Raw genomic sequence first — 19,870 nt, forward strand, 5'->3', positions numbered from 1 at the left:
GCCTGCATCCAGCAGGGGCAGTCTGGCACCCTTCCCCTCCATCTGCCCTGGGCTCTCCCTGATGAGGCTAGAGATCTCAGGGCACCTCTGAGCAGCCTGAGAGGGGGCACTGAAAGGAGCCCTGAGTGACAGGCACATGAACCAGCAGCCCAGGTGTTCATTTACCACCTGTTTGTTGGTGCCTCAGGTCCCTGTCCCCAGTGCCCCACCTGTGAAATAAGATAAGGACTCTTGTCTCTAACTCTCAGGCTGCTCTCTCCGGGGAGATATAGACCCAAGAACTCAACCAAAACTACAGTGGGCCGAGGAGCACGAGCGTGTTATCCTAATTCACCACCGACATCACAGTCCTGGGAGAGCAGTCCCTCTCTCTCTCCCTCCCTCTCTTTCTCCCTCCCTCCCTCCCCCATTCTCTCCTGCCAGCAGCAGGTGCCTGGCTCCCGGGCCGAAATTGTCCAAGTGTCCCAACTGTTGGGTTAAGGAGAGCCCCACCTCCTCACCCTAGCACATGCAGCGCACAGCTGTAGCCATGGAAACTGCCTGTAACCTTGTGAACAGCTAAAATAGACATTATATATTTTTTGGCTTGTTGTTTTTTTCAGAAAAAATGCACATCTCTTTTGTTTTCACACTCTTGTGGTGATGGGTAAGGATGCATAAGGTTCAGGGTTGGTGTGCAGAACGTGCCTCGCACCCCACCCTGTGACTTGTTCCACCCCATGCTCGCTCTGAAGGACCTGGGTCCAAGGGGCTGGGGTCTCCGGGGGAGAGCCCCTGAGGAGCTGCTGCCTCCTCAACCCTGCCTCTCACAAGACAAACCTGACTCGACCCAGTCCCCCATGAGCAAAGTACCTCCCGCCGTCTGGCTCCCAGGGAGGCCTTGAAGCTGGGTTTTGTGAGATTGAAGGCTGAGCAGGGAGCCCCCCAGACTGGCCACTTAGATGTTGTCACCATGGCTCAGGTTAGGACCCAAACCCAGTGAGAAAATCAGAATCCACAGTGGTAGGTCCAGACCTGTGTGTCTGAGAAGGAGCTGAGTTTTGGGCCCTGTCCCCTGGACGAGTCTAGAAAAGGAGACAGTGTAAACGCTGCTCTTCATCTCCCCTTCATTTTGGAAGGCTTTTTTTTTTTTTTTTTTTTTCTTTTTCTGGATTGAACATTCCAGGTTGATAGCCTTTCTTTTTTTTTAGTACTCAAAAGACACCACTCCACTGTCTCCCGGCTCTCATTGTCTCCAGCAAGGGGTCTGCCATCATTCTTACCTTCGGGCTCCTGTAGGTCATTCAGCCCTTTTCTGTGTGTTTAGATTTTTCTCTTCATTGCTGGTTTTAAGCAATTTGATTATGATGTTCCCTGGTGTTGTTTTCTTCCTGTTTCTTGTGTTTGTGGTTTGTGGAGCTTTTTGGATCTGTGGGTTTATAATATTATCGAATTTGGAAATTTTTCAGCCAATATTTATTCTAATTGTTTTTTGCACCAGCCCCAACTTCTTTGGAGATTCCAGTTATACATATATCAGACTCCTTGAACTTCTCCACACCTCACTGAAGTTCTGTTTGTTTTTTCATTTATTGATGTTTTTCTCTCTATTTTATTTTGGATCATTTCTACTGCTCTCTGCAAGTTCACTAATCTTTTCTTCTGCCATATCTAGTCTGAGGTTAATTCCATCAACTGTATTTTTCATCTTAGGCATTGTCACGTTTTCATCTCTAGAAGTTTGGTGGGTTCTTTTTCATATCTTCTATGTCTCTACTTAATACACTCAAGTTTTCCTCTGGTGTTTTGAACATATGAGCTACAGTTAATAACTATTTTAATACCCTTGTCTCCTAATTCTATCATCTGTGCCACTTCTGGGTTAGTTCCAATGAATTGATTTTCTGTTCATTGTGGTTTGTATTTTTCTGCTTCTTTCCATGCCAGGTAAATTTTTTACTGGATGCCAGACATTGTGAATTCCACTTCATTGTTATATTGCAATACATATTTGTGAGGTCTGTTCTGGGATGCAGCTCAGTTACTGGGAAACAGTTTGATCCTTTCAGGCCTTGCTTTTAAGCTTTGTTAGGCAAGACTAGAGCAGCTGTTAGTCCAAACCCTTCTGAGCGCTGTACCCAGTGCTTCATGAATTAGAAACTTCCCTGATTGGTGGGAAGAGGAACTATTTCTGGACCTGTGAGAGCTTCAAATATTGTTCCCTGGAATCCTATCAACTGGTTCTTTCTCTTGCCTCAGGTAGTTTTGCTCACATTTGAGTCACTGTTCAGCCAGCTACTCATGGAGGACCCTTTGCAGAGCCCTGTGGCCCCACAGTCCCCCATGGAGCAGTAGGCTCCTCCCCAGTTCTGTGTCCTGTGACCTCCAGTGACTTTGGTCTGCTTGGGCTATCATCTCTCTCCGCAACTCAGGGAGACCAGCGGGCTGTACCTGAGCTCCCTGCACCATAGCCTGGGATTCCAGCTGGAGGGAGCTGGGGCCACCACAGGACCCTCCTTGTCTCTCCCCCATGGTTTGAGGAGTGCTTCCCTTCGTCACCTGGTGTCACCTTCAAGCGGGAGGGCAAGCATGGTCCCCATTACCCCATCTTGGCTGAAACTCTGGCTAATGCTGCTTTGCACAACAAGGGTGAGGCCCCCTCACCGATTATGGGGTGACTTCTACTGTCATCTCCATTTGATCAAATTGAAACATGGAGGAACCAAGAAATTTAGCCAAGGTGATGCACAGCCCGGATTCAAGTGGCACCCACCTTGCTGCTCCCAGACAGGAGCATGGCAAACTCGGGGGCTCCCCGCTCACAGCTGCCCAGGCCAGAAGCCTCTGGTTTCCCAGGACTCCTCCCTGTTCCCCATCAAACCACCACCAAGCCCTGTTCTCCCTCCCACTCATCCCCCCATCCCCTTCTCTCCAGCCCACCACCTCCTCCATACTGTTGACCATGACAGCCTCTGAACAACTTCCTCCCACTCTGCCTCCACACCCACACCACCGTGCCTGCCTTGCACCTGCAGCCACAGAGCCACTCCCAAAAGCAGAACCGGTCCAGTGACTCTCCTGGCCAGCACCCTTCTGCCCCTTCCCCTGGATGCATTCACTCTTCATTCAGCTGAGAGTCAACAGGTGCCCACCATGGGCCCAGGACACCGTTCCAGGCACCAGAATAAAGAGACTGAGCTCCTGTCCTCAGCAACTCCAATTCCAGAGGGAAGAAACAGACAGTAAATGAAGGTATACTATGCCAAGTATGGGGTGAAGGTACAAACCAAGCAGGTTAAGCGGGTGGAGAGTAACCATGGAGTAGGGAATATTTTTGATACATGGCTTGGCAGCTGTAAAGAGCAGGAAGCCACCGTGGGAAGGGTGGATACGGGGAAGGAAGGGAAACCTGAGGCCTGACCCTGGGCCCCTTCACGCTTAGAGGTCAGGAGAGGAGGAGAAGTCAGCCAAGGAAGGAGGGAGAAATCGGGGAGAGCACAATGTCCCAGAAGCCAAGGGCTGCAGCCCCTTGTCCTCAAAGTGTGGTCCCAGGATGCCGCACCAGCAACACCAGGTGCTTGTTAGAAATGCACAGTGCTGGCTGGGATGCGGCTCAGTTACTGGGAAACAGTTTGGTCCTTTCAGGACCCCTGACAGTTTGATCCCACAGGCCCGGTGGCCCACGCCTGTAATCCCAGCACTTTGGGAGGCCGAGGCAGGAGGATCACTTGAGGTCAAGAGTTGAAGGACAGCCTGGCCAACATGGCAAAAACCCCATCTCTACTAAAACTACAAAAATTAGCCAGGTGTGCTGGCACACACCTGTAGTCCCAGCTGCTCAGGAGGCTGGGCAGAAGAATCAGTTGAACCCAGGAGGCAGAGGTTGCAATGAGCCGAGATCATGCCACTGCACTCCAGCCTGGGCAACAGAGGGAGATTCCATCTCAAAAACAAAACAAACAAAAACAAATGCACAGTCCTGCAGCCCTGCTCCCCAGGCAACTCGATGCACATAAAATGTGAGGAAGACTGACCCAGAAAGTGTTCTGGAGAGGAAGGAGCACCAAGCTGTAACAGGGAAGGCAGGGAGAGGGCTCCAGGAAGGCTGGCTTAGGCACCAACGCCCTGCTGCCTGCCAGGTCTCTGCTGACCTCGCCCCTCTTGTCTTGTCGCCCTCCTGCTCTTATGCTCCAAGCAGGATGAGCTTCTCCAGGTCCTGCCTTGCCCTGCCCATCGCTGGGCCTTTGCACGTGCCATTTCCTGCCCAGGATGCTCTTTCCCATCTTCTCGCTACTCATCCTCAGGTTTCAGCATCTGGGCCCCTCACTCAGGGCCATCTCTCCTGGCTGCCACCCCTGTTAACACTCCCCATTCTCCCTCTCTGCACTCCCAAAATCACAGTGCACATTCATGTCCCCCCACAAGACTGAAAACTCCACTAAAGCAGGGACCCAAAGCTAGGCCCAGGATGCAGTAAGAGCTCAAGGAATATTTGCTGCTGAATTGGTGATAACCTATAAATGCCAGACATGTGGTGCAGACAGTGGGTGCTACTAGAGCCCAGAAGAGGGAGCCATCTTCAGGGGTGGGAATCAGGAAAGGCTTGCTCAAGGAACATGGAGACAGATCGCCAGGAATCTCAGTATGCAGAGCTGGAGGGGAGTTCAAGGTCCTGGGAATAGCACTAGCAAAGGCCCAGAAGCAAGAAAATGCAAAGTTGGTGGCTGGGAGGCCAGAGGAACAACCTCTTACCCAGACAAGTCTAAAGGGCATTGGGGCAGTGCAGGTGAGGCCAGAAATGTAAATCAGGAGCAACCTTGGAGGATCCAGGACATCAGATGTTTGGGGCCTAGGTCAGGAGCTGTGTTCCAGAGAGATTCCTTGGATGGACTGATGGGGACGCCTTACGGGAAACAAATGCGCTGCAAAGGAAACCTTGGCACACTATTCCAAGAGCACAGCTATGGACGTGGCCACTGGGACAGGAAACCAAACCACAGCGTGGTCTACACAAGCTGATCTTGTCTTGTTAAAACATAATTGAAGTCCTACCAGTTGGCACAGTCACAGAAATGTCCCCGCAGCCCCAGAGCCTGCTCCACACGGGCCACCCCGTCATCTCCTCTCACTGAGAGCCTGCCCCGTGGATCTGGGAGTGGCAGAGGGGGAGTAGATGTGGCTGAGACAGGCCTGGGCTGGAGCTTCCAGCCCAGACTTAGCAAGGGAAATTCCAAGGAGAGGCCAGTGAGGCGCCATCGAAGCCACTGGCACCGCCAGCCCCTGGGCAGTGTCTGAGGTTCAGGGCTGGGGTGCGAATCTAGCCTGCCGACAGCCCATCTCCCTTGGCCAGGATGAGGTAGGGACCCTGGCCCCAGCACTAGACTGTGCTTGGCACACAGCTAGCTCTCAGTAGATGCCATGGAGAGGAGGAAGGAAAGCTGGAGATTGTCATAGTTCTCCTGTTTTAGAGACAAGACTGAGGCCATGGTCGCCCCGATGCTAATGGGGAGAGTCTGGATTCCTGCCCAACTCTTTCTGACTCCCGGGCAGATGTGGACACAGCATCAGAGGCATCCAGGGCTGGGAGGGAGAGGTGGTATCAACAGGCAAAAGCACAGGCTGCCTGGAGCAGGGGGCATGGAGGTGAGGGCCTGGGAGCAGGTGCATGACCTAGGCTGGCAGAGGAGGCAGTAGAGGTGGCCTGGGCTGGGGGTGGCAGAGGGCACGGATGGCAGTGGACAGATGCTGGACTCTGGAGCTACTCGGGAAATTAGGTGGGCAGGATTTGCTGGAGATGAGATACAGGAGGAAACAGCCGACTCCAGGCGTCACTTTGCTTGGTTGGCTGAGCAAGAAGAGATGCTGAGACGGGGGAGTCTGCCTCCTGCTGGCTGCATTTCCTTGGCAAATCACTTCCCTGCTGTTGGCTCATCTGCAGAATGGGCAATACAGGGGGAACCTTCATCAACATGACCCAGGTCCCTGTAAAGACTCATGAGGGGGCGCTCTGCTTCCTGCTGACCCACACCACACAGGTGCACACTGCACTCACACACGTTCCATGTTCCTAATTCAGAGGGCCTCGGCCTGGGCTGCACATTGGTTGGCGCCACCAGCAAAGCTATGCACGTATTGGTTCCTGGGCCCAGCCCTGGAGCTTGTCCCGTCAGTGGCCTGGGATGCTGCCAGGTCTGGGGCAGATGTAACTGCCTGAGGTGATTCGAATGTGCAGCCCAGGATCAGCCTGTTGCTCTCCAGCGGCGTCGGTCAGAATCCTCTCGGGGGCTTGCTGGGCCTCACCCCCAGAGCTTCTGACCCCATGGGCCTGGGTGGGACTTGGAACTCTGCAGTTTAATAAGCTCCTAGTTGATGCTGATGGTGCTTTAAGTAAAGAAGTCACAGGCAGGCCTGGGGGAGGCACAGACTGATAGTTATCTGCAAGGCTGCAGGACCAGGGTGGTGGCTGAAAGGCAAGGAGGGTGGCTGCCAGTCAGCAGTCGGCAGGCCCTTGGCTGGAGAGGGAAATGTTCGCTGGCTCAGCCTCCCCACCCCTTTGCCCGTCTTGTGTGAGCCCCTCAGCACAGCCAGCGTGGGCATCTTCCCGGAAGAGGGAAGGCACTCATTTATGGCTCCAGGCTGCCAGTCCGCCTGACCAGTGGGGTGGACATTAGTGGCTGCTGGACACACCCTCGACCTCCCTCTCAGGCTGCCCAGGAGTGAGCTCAATTCTGAGCTCAGGTTGACTTTCCCAAAACTTCCCCGATGGCAGAGGGGGGTGCATCTCTGCTCCCTGGAGTTGCAGTCGTGATTCTCTTACACAAGAAGTCCCACAGGGGCATGGCACCACCTCAGCCCTCCCAGGGAGCTTGGCTCCCAGCTTGGCTCCCAGGGGCTCTGCCTCGGCCAGTGATTCAGCCCACAGGCATCTATGGAGCACCCACTGTTTACCAGGCCTGTGCATCAAGGTGAGATTGGGGGCCCACCCTTGTGGAGCTGGACACGAGGTCATAGTGTCCTCGGGAGGCTGGCCAAGGGAGTAGCTCCAGAAAAACAAGGAAAACGAACAGGGTGGGCCAGGCAGGGAGCAGTGGGGGAGGCCACACAGGCTTCCTGGAGAAGGTGAGGCCCAGCATCATCTTAAAGGGTCAGAAGGAGTCAGTCACCTCGAAGGGAGAGGGCAGTGGGGGTGCCAGGGGTCTCCCAGGCCAAGGGACAGCCCCTGAGTCCAGCAGGTGCATCCCCAGAGTGGTCCCCGTTCTGAGGCAGAGGCCACACGGACAGGCCTAGGGTGAGGGCCAGGTTGGTCCCAAGGAGTGAGGATTCACTCAGAGGAGCCCCTGCTGGGCCGGACCTGCTTTGGGGGCCATCCTTCGGGACAGTGGTTCTCCCAGTGTGCTCCCCACGCCCGCAGCATCAGCATCCCCTGGGCACTTGGGAGAAAGGCATATTCCCGGCCCACCTGAGTCCGAAGCTGCAGGGTAGAGCCCGAAGCTGCAGGGTAGAGCCTGCAGTCAGGTTTCAGTGCATTCGGGGGATGCTTGTGCAATCCCAATGTGAGGGACAGGCCGCTATGGGGGCACCAGGGAGGACCGGACAACCTCTTCTATGGAGAGCTCACACTGGCTGTGCAGAAGGCCAGGCAGGGTCCCCTGCAGGGAGACAAGCCAGGAGGAGGGGCGGGATGAGCTTTTTTGTGCACGGACCCAACAGGAGCAATGTGGGTGTCATTTCAGCCGCAGTTACCGCCCCCCCAAAACACCCAGGTGAGCAGTGCCCTGAGGCTGGGCCCTGATGTCTCCCCCATCTGGAACAACACCTGGTTCCTGGCCTAGGTAAATACAAAGCCCGCTGTGGTGGACCCAGGATGGAGAGGGTTGGGAGGCAGGGGCCCAGTGCCAGAGCATAGCAGGCACCTGCCACTGTAGAAGAGGCTGCCCCGGCCCCGGGAGGCTGGCTGCTTGGCAGGGGTTAGTCATGGCAGTGCAAGGTAGACCCAGAAGGGAGGCAGCTGCTCGTGAGTGGGGTGGGCTGGGCTTGGGCCTTGGAATACAGACCGGGATACCCCAGTAGCTGGGCCCTGCCCTGTCCAGAGCCTGCCTGCCTGCTGAGGGACCCAAGGAGAGAGGCTTTCTGCCAACGCAGGGGGCAGGGCCAGCAGCTTCAGAGCTTGTGCCTCTCTCAGGATCCCCGGAAGCTTCCTTCACAAAAGGCGATGGAAGTATCCAGGGTTCTTTCTCAACCTGGCCTCATGTGTCCCATGTCCTGGCTGAGAATGCTGTTCTGTCGGCCCCTTGACACCCAGTGGCCCCTCAGGCAGAGGAGACCTTGGTAAGGGCTGGAATTCCTAGCTGGGGGCAGAGTTTCCAGCCCATGCTGCTGGCTGGGGTCTGGGGTGCCTTCCATGTGTCTACTGGCTCTCAGGGCTCTCCTGGGACTCCAGGCATGTCCCCAGTGAGCAGAGACTCCATCTGCTCCTATTCGTAAGGCTGAGTCACAAAGGGCTTTACTGAGCATCCAGGAGTTTTATTGAACATTATCTCAACGTACTGGGCCATTTTGGTGGGTAAAGGCCTGGAATTGTATAAAGCCTGCGCTTCCTCCTTCTTTGTGCCTCCATTTCCTCGTCTTTGCATGAGGATGCTCAAAGTATCTATGCCGGCCGTGCCTATGGGATTCACTGAAGCACCGGGGAGCCCCCAGGGCTAAGTTATTTGTTTAATAAACGAGAGCTCTGGTAGTTCCAGCAAGTCCTGGCCTGGTCCTCCCTCCCGTCCACCTTCCAGGTGGGACTAGGAGCCGGGCTCAGTTCGAGGAAGAGGAAAAGAAAGAAAAGAAAAGAAAAGAAAAGAGAAAAGAAAAGAGAGGGGAGGGGAAAGAAAAGAGAAAAGAAAGGAAGGAAGGAGAGAGAGAGAAAGAGGGAGGAAGGAAGGAAAGAAGGAAGAAAGGAAGGAAGGAAGGAGGGAGGGAGGGAGGGACGACGGAAGTAAGGGAGGGGGGAGGGAGGGAGGGAGGAAGGAAGGAAGGAAGGAAGGAAGGAAGGAAGGAAGGAAGGAAGGAAGGAAGGAAACTTAAGTCCAGCAGCAGAGAGGGTTTTACAAACCCAACTTCTGCACGTTGTTATTTTTAAGGGAGAGAAAAAACCTTCCCCGTCGGCAGCTGAGCTGGGACTTGCCCAGAGTTTTCAAGCCCCACCGTCCCACCCCCCATTTCCTGACCCACGGCCCGGAGATCGAGAAACCGCAGCCCAGAAAGTTCTTGATGCATCTCATCTGCCTTCTCCTGGCGGCCTGGAGCTCTGGCCTGGCCTACAGCTCTGTGCTGCTGTTACTGCCCCCTGGGAAACACTGGGGATCAGCTAGGTGAGGGTGGGGGTCACGGGGGCAGGAGCCCAGCCCACTCAGGGCCTGCAGTGCAAGTGTGCCCAGCGGCCCTCAACGCATTGGAATCAGCGCCAACGCCGCCCTACTGTGTGTGTGTGTGTGTGTGTGTGTGTGTGTGTGTGTGTGTGTGTGCACTGTGCCGCCCCCTGGTGGCTGGAGGACTGCAGTGGGAAACCAGGTTCTTGCCTTCATGGGGCTTAGGTTTGATGCAGGGAAGTGGGTGAGTTTACCCCGTCCCTACAGGCAAGCTGAGGGTGGGGATGGAAGGAAAAGGAGAGACATCAGATTTGATGTGGCACACCATGTTCACCCCTGGAGCCCTCACCCTTCACCATGTGCTGTTGTGCTTTTCTCTCCCCACACTAGGCTCCTTGGCTCTCTTGTTTCCTTGCTTGCAAAATGAGCATCATAATAATCCTTGCCTTGGCTGTCCCAGCAATTAAAGGAGATGTTGGTGAAGGGTGCCATGCCCTCCTGGCACAGAGATAGTGGTGCTTGGCACAGGATCCTGTCCTTATTATTACTGAGAGGTATGGGGAGCCATGCAGGGTGTTTGAGTGAGGCAGTGACCTGTTCAGACTTACAGTTCAGGAACCCCAGTGGGGCAACACAGGATGGCATGGGCAGGAGCCCCAGCTCACGGGATTTCCCAGGTCCCGGGGGTATTGCTGAGCATTCTGCTTGTTGAAGAGCAGGTTTCTCTGCTGTGTTGAAATCATCAATGTCAACAGTTGTAGGGCCTGACAGAGAGATGGGCCTGAACCACAAGCTTCTTCAGGGATGTGCATAAATATTTCAGACCACGAGGTGGTCAGAGCAGGAGAGCAGGGGTTTTTGGGAGAGGCTGCTGAGCTCAGCATCCAGAAATCGAATCCTTTGCCCTCCTCCCATCCCTTCTACCAACAACTTGGTGCCCATGACCATTCAGGGTGACTGGCCTGTGTCTCACTCTGCAGCAGATGTGCCCAGTGACCCTGGGCAAGTCCCCCCCTCTGGTGAACACAGCCACCCAACTGCACAGTGAGTGGGTCAGCAGCATGCTAGATCCCTCAATATGCTAGATCCCTCAGCATGCTAGATCTTTCAACCTGTTAGATCCCTCAACACACTAGATCTTTCAACCTGCTAGATCCCTCAATACACTAGATCATTCAACATGCTAGATCCCTCAACATGCTAGATCTTTCAACATGCTAGATCCCTCAACACACTAGATCCTACAACATACTAGATCCCTCAACACACTAGATCCCTCAGCATGCTAGATCCTTCAACCTGCTAAATCCTTCAACATGCTAGATCCTTCAACATGCTAGTGCTAGATGCTTCAGCATGCCAGATCCCTAAACACACTAGATCTCTCAACATGCTAGATCCCTCAGCATGCTAGATTCTTCAACATGCTAGATCCCTCAACATGCTAGATCTTTCAGCATGCTAGTGCTGGATCCCTCAACATACTAGATCCTTCAACATACTAGTGCTAGATCCTTCAACATGCTAGATCTCTCAACATGCTAGATCTTTCAGCATACTAGTGCTGGATCCTTCAACATGCTAGATTGTTCAACATGCTAGATCCCTCAACATGCTAGATCCTTCAACATACTAATGCTAGATCCTTCAACATGCTAGATCCCTAAACATGCTAGATCCCTCAATATGCTAGACCCTCAACATGCTAGATTCTTCAACCTGCTAGATCCCTCAGCATGCTAGATCCTTCAGCATGCTAGATCCCTTAACATGCTAGATCTCTCAACTTGCTAGATCGCTTAATATGATAGATCCTTCAGCATGCTAAATCCCTCAACACACTAGATATCTCAACATGCTAGATCCCTCAACATGCTAGATCTTTCAGCGTGCTAGATCTCTCAACATGCTAGATCTCTCAGCATGCTAGATCCCTCAACATGCTAGACCCTTAACACGCTAGATCCTTCAACATGCTAGATCCCTCAGCATGGTAGATCTCTCAACATGCTAGATCCCTCAATATGTTACAGCTCTGAACATGCTAGATCCTTCAGCATGCTAGACCCCTTAACATGCTAGATCTCTTAACATGCCAGATTCCTTAACATGATAGATCTTTCATTATGCTAGATCCCTCAACACACTAGATCTCTCAACATGCTAGATCTTTCAGTGTGCTAGATCCCTCAACATGTTAGACCTTTAACAGGCTAAATCCTTCAGCACACTAGATCCTTCAACATGCTAGATCCCTCAACATGCTAGATATCTCAACATGCTAGATCATTAAGCATGCTAGATCCCTGAACATGCTAGATCTCTCAACCTGCTAGACCCTCAACATGTTAGATCCTTCAACATGCTAGATCCTTCAACACGCTAGGTCCTTCAGCATGCTAGATCTATCAATATGCTAGATCTATCAACATGCTAGATCCCTCAACGTGCTAGATCCTTCAGCATGCTAGATCCCTCAGCATGCTAGATCCCTCGACATGGTAGATCCTTCAGCATGCTAGATCCCTTAACAAGCTAGATCCTTCAGCATTCTAGATCCCTCAGCACACTAGATCTCTCAACATGCTAAATCCCTCCACATGCTGGATCCCCCAGCATGCTAGATTCTTCTGTACCACTGAGCCTACCCCCACCCCAGAGTTGGGATCCCACCTCCTTGGGCCATACAGCCCAGGTGTTCCCTCCTCTGGGCAAGCAGAACCTGGAGCCAGAGGTGGCAACTCCAGGCCTGAGAGCAGCAGCCGCAACTCAAGCTTTATTTTTCCAAGTTATTCCCCAAATCTTTTTGTTCAAGGTCCTTAAGTAGCGTGGTAGCCTGCCTGACAGAAGGGCCCTATAGGCCAGGCCTCCTGCCAGCATGATCTATCTGAGCCCTCCATGGCACTGCCTGCTGCTCTGCCCGACAGGGCCAGTGGTGCCCCCATCTCCCACCATCTCTGACTCAGTCTCAGCAGAAAGGGGCTGGGACTGGTCAGTGGGTTTTGAGCAGAGTCTGCGATTCCCTGGTGCCAAAGCAGGGAGTGCCACCAGCTTCCCCATTGCCCGACCTCACGGCTCAGGGTGTGGGCATTTCTCACCTTTGCCTCCATGGCCACTCCTGGCCGCCTGGGCAGATGGCAGCAGTGAGGTCCTGGCAAGCACTGGGCTCCCACCTTCCCCTCCCCTCCCAGGCTCGTCTCCCATTCCCCCATCACCATTTCCTTTTTTCTGTCTCCTTTCCCTCTCTCTGCTCCAGGGGCTCCCAGGGAGATCCCAGGAAAGAGCCTCAGGGACTCTAGCCTGAGAAAGTAGGGTAAGCTAGACCGGGCAGAAGCTGAGGTTTGAGGCAAGCCTGACTCTTGGGGTGATGGTCTGAGTGCCCCACCTCTCTCAGACTACCCAAAGCTCCAGCCCAGGAGTCCCAGCCACTCATCTCCAGGAGGCCCAGGGAGCAGCCAGGCAGCCCTCAGCCAGGGCCCCCTCTCCTCCCACACCTTCCTGGCAGGGGCTCTCTCAACTCCACCTGACTCAGTTTCTAACTGCACTGAAGGCTAGACCCTGCCTACTGGGTCAGAGGAAGCAGTGACCCCTGAGGACCAGGGAGCCCCCAGGAGGCTTTGGCACAGCCCCATGACAGAGGCCAGGAGGCCTGATCCTGACACTCCCTGTCCCGGCCTGTGGTTCCTGAGGTTGGCAGACAGTGATTTCCTGGGGACCAGGTCAGGGGGGCCAATCGCCTCCTCCTTTCAGCTTCTTGCTTCCTGATTATGGCTCCAGGGCCTCCCAGCCATCCACAGCTTTGGCGTTGGCTCCAGCTCCTCTCCTCCTGGTCCACAGCACCCCTCGACTCCCCTTCTCAGCTCCACACCATGCCCATGGTGGGCCAGACAGGGCTCCAGCCCTGGGTCGCCCTGGTTGCGGGTCAGCTGAAACTGGTCTTGAGACTGGCCTCTGTGGCTTGGACTCCAGACAGGGATGGGCTTTGAGCTTCAACAAGACTCCTTGAAGGGCAAGGTCAGGTATCTGTCCGGTCGGGTTTTCCGTTGCTCAGTGGATCTTCTCACTCTTCTGGCCTCAGTTTACTCCCTAGAAAATATGGGTCAGGTCATCTCCTTGCAGAGATGTGTCAGACCCCCTGCTTCCCCGATGGCCTGGGGAGTGGGCTCTGGACAGTGGCTGAACCACTCTTGCCTCAGTTCACGCCACCACCTGGGAAAGCCACCTGCGCTGGGGGGTCCCAGGGTGAAATGAGATGAATGTACAGTGTCCTGCGAAGCCTGGCTGAGGTCACGCTGGTTCTTACGACCCCCGACATGGTTGAATGACAGTCCTGAGAAAGGCAGGGACCCATTGCTCCCCATCACATCCCACCCCTCCCTCACTCCCACCCAACTGCTCAGCTCCAGCTGGCCCAACGTGGAAATGTCTTCCATTCTTCAAGAGCACAGAGACCCCCAGGCATCACCATTTGCACTTTTGTGCCAAATACACTCCTGCTAGGCAGTGAACCACAGACCCTAAGGGCCCCTCCATGGTCCTGACCCCAGGGGGCTCTCCAGCTGCGGTCTGGGGGGAGCTTCTGGAAATCCGTGAAACCTCAGAAATGGCCAGCAAAATGCAGTGGTCCCTGTGCTCTTTCTGGGGGCCCCTCAAGGAATCCAGGCAACCACGGGGGCAAACCCTGGGCACAGGCAAGTTTTCCGAACACCAGCTCCCCACTCCGTGCCAAGCCTGGCAGCACCAGTCCCCCTGCTGTGGGCATTTTCTGCCTCCTAGACAGACCCCAAGACCCTCAGAACCTATGGTGGGCAGGGGCCTGATTCACTGCCCCCATTCCCCCTGCAGCTGAGCTGGGAAGACAGACATTCCAGGTGCTGTGGGGAACTGCCCTCCAGGCCCCCAGACTCCCTCCTGCCAGCCCACTCCCAGCCGGGCTCTGGATAACGTCTCAGAGACCAACCGCGGCAGTGCAGGGCAGCCGAGCACTTCCTCGTCTGTTTATTACTGAACGCCGGCATCTGGGAGCCCGCGGAGCATGAAATTAGGAACAAATGTGCAGGAGGTCTAGACAGGAACTCTGCGGGCTGCTCTCCTTCGATCGAGGACGCCGGGGCCCTTGGGCTTCCAGGTAGTGGGAGCGCCTTTGTAACCAGACAGATGTGTTTGTGGAGGGAAAGGCACTCGGAGTCTCCACAAGCCCTCGACGAGACGCCAGCATGGGGAGGAGCCTGACCGTGAGGCAACGAGCCTGGGTTCCAGGTCCAGCTCTGCCCTGGGCCCCCAGGGTTGGCCTTCTCTGCCCTGGCCTTGGTTTCCCCATCTGGAAATGGTGGGCACCCGCCTCACCCGGTTAGAGGGGCCGCTTGTGAAGCTGTCAGATTGCAGGGCGCGTGCAACTGCACTGCCGTCGGGGTGTCTGTGTGTTTACCAGGCTCTCCTGTCCTGGGGCCCAGTTGGTTTGGAAGGTGTGGGGCTGGATGAGCCAGAGGGCAGAGCCAGTGCCGAGGATGCAAGCCTTGGCTTCTCCCTGGCTCCTGCCACGAGCGCTGGGCATCTCAGGTGAATGAGGCAGACAGAAGCCTTCATTAAACGTCGCCTGGGCCCTGCACCATGCAAGGCAGTGGCAAGGGCTGGGGCTGGGACACAAAATAAATAGGCTCTGGAGGGTCCGTTCCCGTGGGCTTTACGGCAAGTGAGGGAGACATGGCAAGAGGGACAGAAAACTAGCAGAGTCTGAAATTCGGCACAGGATGTGTGGCCCAGATGGCGGTGAGCAGGGGGGTCTCCTGCCAGGGAAAGGTGGGTGTGGGGAGGGGGCTCCCAGGGGAGGCAGGTGAAGGCCGGTGTCTGGCTCTGCTGCCAGGTGTTTCCTGCCCCACTCCCAGCTCCACGCCATTCATTCCTCGGTGCCGGTGCCACAGGAGACAATTGAAGCTTGTAAACGCAGCTGGCTCTCCCTGCCGGCTGCAGAGACTAGACATGGCCCTCAGAAGGGGACTGTTGCCCGCCCAGGCCCCCTCGCCACAGACTCTGTGGACTGGGGTGGGGGACGCACAGGGGAGCCCTGTCTCACAACCTGTCCCTGTAAAAACCCCGGGGTGGGAACAGGGAAGCAAAGCCATTTATAAAGCTTTAAAACCAATTATGGTCCCAGGGGGCAGATAAACAATTCAGCGCTATTCTCGCCAAATTGCCTTGGCTGGTAGTGCGGAGGCTTCAAGGGAGCTGGAAGAGGGATGTGGCCCGAGTCACAACCAGGCGGCAGAGTGGCCTCCACCAGGCTGTCACTAGGCCTGACCCGCATGGCTCTGCCTCCAAGGCTTGGCCTGGGCTGTTCCCAACACCAACAGGTCCTCCCCTTCTCCCAGCCCATCCTTCACGGCCCGGCTCAGAAACTTCCTCCTCCAGGAAGTTTCCTTCGGTTCCTCCCCTATCCATTACCACCCTGAGCACTCAAGTCCTCCCCTGTTCTCTCAGGCACTCAGCTTTCTCAGAGCACAAGTATCCTTGGGAGCCAAAGTGTTTGTAGCCCTTCCCCTTCTCTGCCTGCCCTTGGAGGGTGTCATCTGGCTTTACTGCTTTATCACTTGATGCTTGTTTACATTTTCATAATCTTGACTTTGTTGGGTGTCTAAATCATCTGGATTCCTGGCAGGGCCGATTAAAACTCCAAGTCCCCCAGAGTCGGGAGGAATCAGTGTCTAAACCCTGCCACACCCATCTTACAGATAAGAAAACTGAACCCAGGCAGAGGCCTCTGACCCAAGGTCACCAGCAAGAGTAGAGCAGGACGGAGGCCCCTCAGGCTCGTGTCACCTGGGCCACAACTGAGTAGAGTTCTGGAGTCCCCAGGGAGGAGGCTGAAGGTGAGCACTCAGGGAGGGCAGCAGGCGGTCCATATTCTTCCCCCATTAAATGAAGGGGTGGGATGTGGTCCTTCTCAGCTCTGGTGTTTGAAGTTTTGAAGTTCTGTGGTGTGCGTTAAAGTTCAGGAAGGCTTCCTGGAGGAGGAGGGCACGTGCTGGGCTTTGATGGTGTGGTAGGCCCGGGGGGATAGGCATCCCAGAGGGTGCAGCACAGCAAGAGCAGAGAGGGGCCAGGAGGGTGGGGGCCCAGGGAGGCCGTGTTGCTGGGAGCTGCTCGGAATGAACTGTGGGCTGATGTCAGGCCGGGCGCTGGTGGAGCTGCCAGCGGAGTGTGTGTCTGTCGGCCATGCCTGGCCCTGGGACCTGGCGCCGTCTCGGGCGTTGCTGCTCCTCGACGGGTGTGTATCTGCCGAGTGAGGCTGAGAGGCTCCAGCTGGACCAGCCCGGGTGTTGGAGGGTGGCTGCTGACAGCCCTGGGCACCTGGCCTGAGCCGGCACCCTTCCCGTCACACCGCCGGGCCGCTCGCTGCTGGAGGAGACCTGGGCCCAGAGGAGCTGCAGCCGGGTGGAGCCAGGGACCGGCTGCATCTCAGACCTGAGAGAGAGCTTTGCAGCGAGCGGGGCCAGCTCCCTCAGGGACCCGAAGAAGGACTCAGACCCGGGGAGGGATGCACATCAGCACAGCACTGAGCACGGTGCAGCTGCTGTCCCGCATAACCCCTGGGGGTCTCCCATTTTATAGAGGAGGGAACTGAGGCAGAGGAATGGAGGCATTGAAGGCCCATTCTTGCAGCTAACTGGAGGCAGAGCCAGGCTGGCACTTGGGGGTCCAGCCTGAGTGTCCTGTATGGTTTCCCAGTACCTGTCCCTGAGGGAGCGCCTCAGCCCAGCCACGGCCACCTGCAGTCTCCATCGTCCCTGCAGTCTCAGCCTGACAGCAGTGGGAACCCCTCCACCCAGGAACATGCTCCCTATGGGAAAGCCGTGGCCCCCACTGCTATCAGTAAGCCCCAGCCGTGGGCCCCCAGCCATGGCCCCTAGTGGAGGGTGGTGCTGAATTTTAATCCCTGCATGATCACAGACAACACTCTGGCATGAGCCTCAACCTCCCTCAACCCCTCCCAAGCTGTGCGAGTGCCCTCATTGATGAAGTGGGGCCATAATTACCTGGGTGCAAATAGCAAAAATGCACTCCAGGTGACATGCACACAGCAGGAGTCACTCTGCGGGTGTCAGGGAGGGATCGGCACCGGAGTCAGGACCACAATGGCAATCTCTCCCGCAGCTGTGGCCGTCCTCGCTTCCTCCGGGGACCAGCGCCTTCTGCCTCTCCAACATGTGGCTGAAAACCATCACAGCCACAGGCTGTGGTTACAGCCTGGCCACAGCCTGAGCACTCATGTCTCTACCCAAGGTCAAGCGACCAGCAGGGACTGGCCAGTGTCTCAGGTTTTAATTCCATTTCCCAGGAGAGAGGCCAGCTGACCCAGTGTGGGGTGCACGTCCATCCTGAACCCAGTAAACTGGCCCAAAGGGCAGCAGCAGAGGGCTCAGATGTGGCCACCAGCCTCTTGGCTCAGGGCACAAAGAAGAGGGCCATGGCTAGGCCAGCACCCCCAAACCTGATATCAGCACAGCCTGTGCACCCCTAAAGGTGCTGTGGTATTCAGGACATTCATGTGGAGGAGATATGGGGTTCAGCAGTCGGGGTAGGGTGGCAGGGGCCCCAAGGTGGATGGTAGCAGCGGATCCAGCCCTGACCTGACCCAGATCCCTCATCTTACTGGTGCTGGGGCCTGGGCAGGTCACTTCTCTCCAGGCCTCAGTTTGCTCCCTAGTGGGATCATTTGAATATCAAAAAGAATCATGACTGCAGTGGATTGAAACACATCAAATATATTTTCAAAAATCAGTGAGATTGCACTGGGCGAGCTTCCACATAGAAAGGCAAGCTGGGGCAGACAACAGTCTGGGACCAACAGGGACCTCCCGTTTGCCTGCAAACGGGACAGGGGCAGCCTTTGGTTCACTGAGAGGTGCGGGTCTGGGCTGGGCTGTTCTCCATCCTCCCGGCACACACACAGCCACAAACCTCGGGCACCAGCTCATTCTGATCCCTGATAAAGGGAGGAATGGAACCTCTCAGACTTCCCTCTGCAGGCCACATGCTAGGGTAGCCACACAGATGATAAAGGAATGTGCTTTCGAGCTTTTTCAAGAAGAACTGGAGCTCATAAACGCGGAAGGAAGGATAACATTTGGGAAGTCACTACTTTGTAACTCCCAGTGAAGTAACAGATCCAGGTCATGCACAGGATGCTACAGCAATGGTCCGGGAGACCCACGGGAACCTGGCGACGGGAGAACGGGCCGAGAGCAGCTGCACCCATTAGCTGATTGTGACGTCAAGATGAGAGGGACAGCAGACATCAGGCCCCTGGAAATGATGCAACAGGAAGCCAGTTTAGGGGAGAAACACTGATAAAGGAGTATGTTCAATGCCATGCAAGGAATTGCGGCCAGTTCCAGTGCATGGAAAATTCCGTCAGATAAACAACCCAGTTTCTCTAATAAACAACGTGGGGGTGCGGGAAGTGAATGGGTTTCGAGCCGTTCTAGAGCAAAAGGAGCCAAACACAACTACATCCTGATTTGAACTAACCAACTGTAAAAAAGGCATTTCCAAGATGACAGGAGAAAGCTAAACGTAGGCTGGGTAATCTTTTAAAAATCCTCCTCCGTCAGATTCTGCACTGAAGTATTTATGGGTAAAGTGATATGCTCTGTGATTTCCTTTAAAATACTCCAATCTCTTCCTCCACCCCATCCCCCAGCAAGAAAAAAAAAAAAAAAAATGAGGCTTGGGAAATTGAGGAAGGGAAGTGGCGCCAGCTCTCACTGGTTTGTGAGAGGTGATTGTGAAGCATTCAGGAAAGTTGTAAGCTGCTTGTCAAACCTTGCTTGAACTGCAACTGGCCATGGTAAGAAAATCTACACCACAAAAATCAGCAAATGCTCCCAGCCGGGTGCTTTGAGAGCTGGTTTATCAGCACACCCCAGGACAGGGATGAGCCGAATGCAGCAGCCACAGACAGCATCACTCCAGCCTCCCCGCGTTGTGTTTGGTGGACGTTTTCCGCAAGAGGGAGTTTGCAAAGAGCACGTCCCTAGGCCTGGAAATCCCACTTCTAAGAATGTATCCTGAAAGCCACTGAAGCAGGTTCAAGTAGTTCCCATTACTTAGCTACAAAGATGCTTATTAAAACATTGCTAGAAATATTTCTTTAATGTAAGAAACCCAAACGTCAGGCAGGAACTGGTTTTCAGTTTCGCAAGATGAAAAATTCTGGAGATCAGTTGCCCAACAGTGTGAAATATACTTCATGCTACTGAATTGCACATTTACAAATGGCGAAGATGATACATTTTATGTGTGCTTTACCACAATTAAGCATTTTAAAGAAAAGGGGTCGGTTACATGAAACAATGGAATCGGGTTAGAGATTATGTTGCAGAAGAAAGTTTAAGGATGTGACAGAATAATGGTGACTGTGTGAGATGAAAATGCAGGGAAGCAGGTTACAAAACCATATGTTCGGCTTGACTGCATTTGGGTAAATTTTAAAATGTGCAAACTTGTAGAGCCAGGCTGGAAGGGCGCCATTCATT

General features: G+C 54.7%; 1 protein-coding gene across 2 annotated transcripts in view; it reads left to right on the forward strand.

The window, feature by feature from the left end:
• Window positions 1–19,870, forward strand: part of FAM163B (family with sequence similarity 163 member B) — a 33,735-nt gene that overhangs the window by 10,357 nt on the left and 3,508 nt on the right. The window contains exons 1-2 of one of the 2 annotated variants that reach the window (XM_030919074.1): window positions 3,162–3,231; window positions 16,064–16,201. The exons of the other annotated variant lie outside the window; for it this stretch is intronic. The gene's annotated coding sequence lies outside the window, so the exon portion shown is untranslated. Of the gene's footprint in view, window positions 1–3,161; window positions 3,232–16,063; window positions 16,202–19,870 lie in introns of those variants that run through there. 2 annotated transcript variants of the gene reach the window in all.

Source organism: Rhinopithecus roxellana, chromosome 16 (genome assembly GCF_007565055.1).
Source record: "Rhinopithecus roxellana isolate Shanxi Qingling chromosome 16, ASM756505v1, whole genome shotgun sequence".
NCBI classification, from domain to species: domain Eukaryota; kingdom Metazoa; phylum Chordata; class Mammalia; order Primates; family Cercopithecidae; genus Rhinopithecus; species Rhinopithecus roxellana.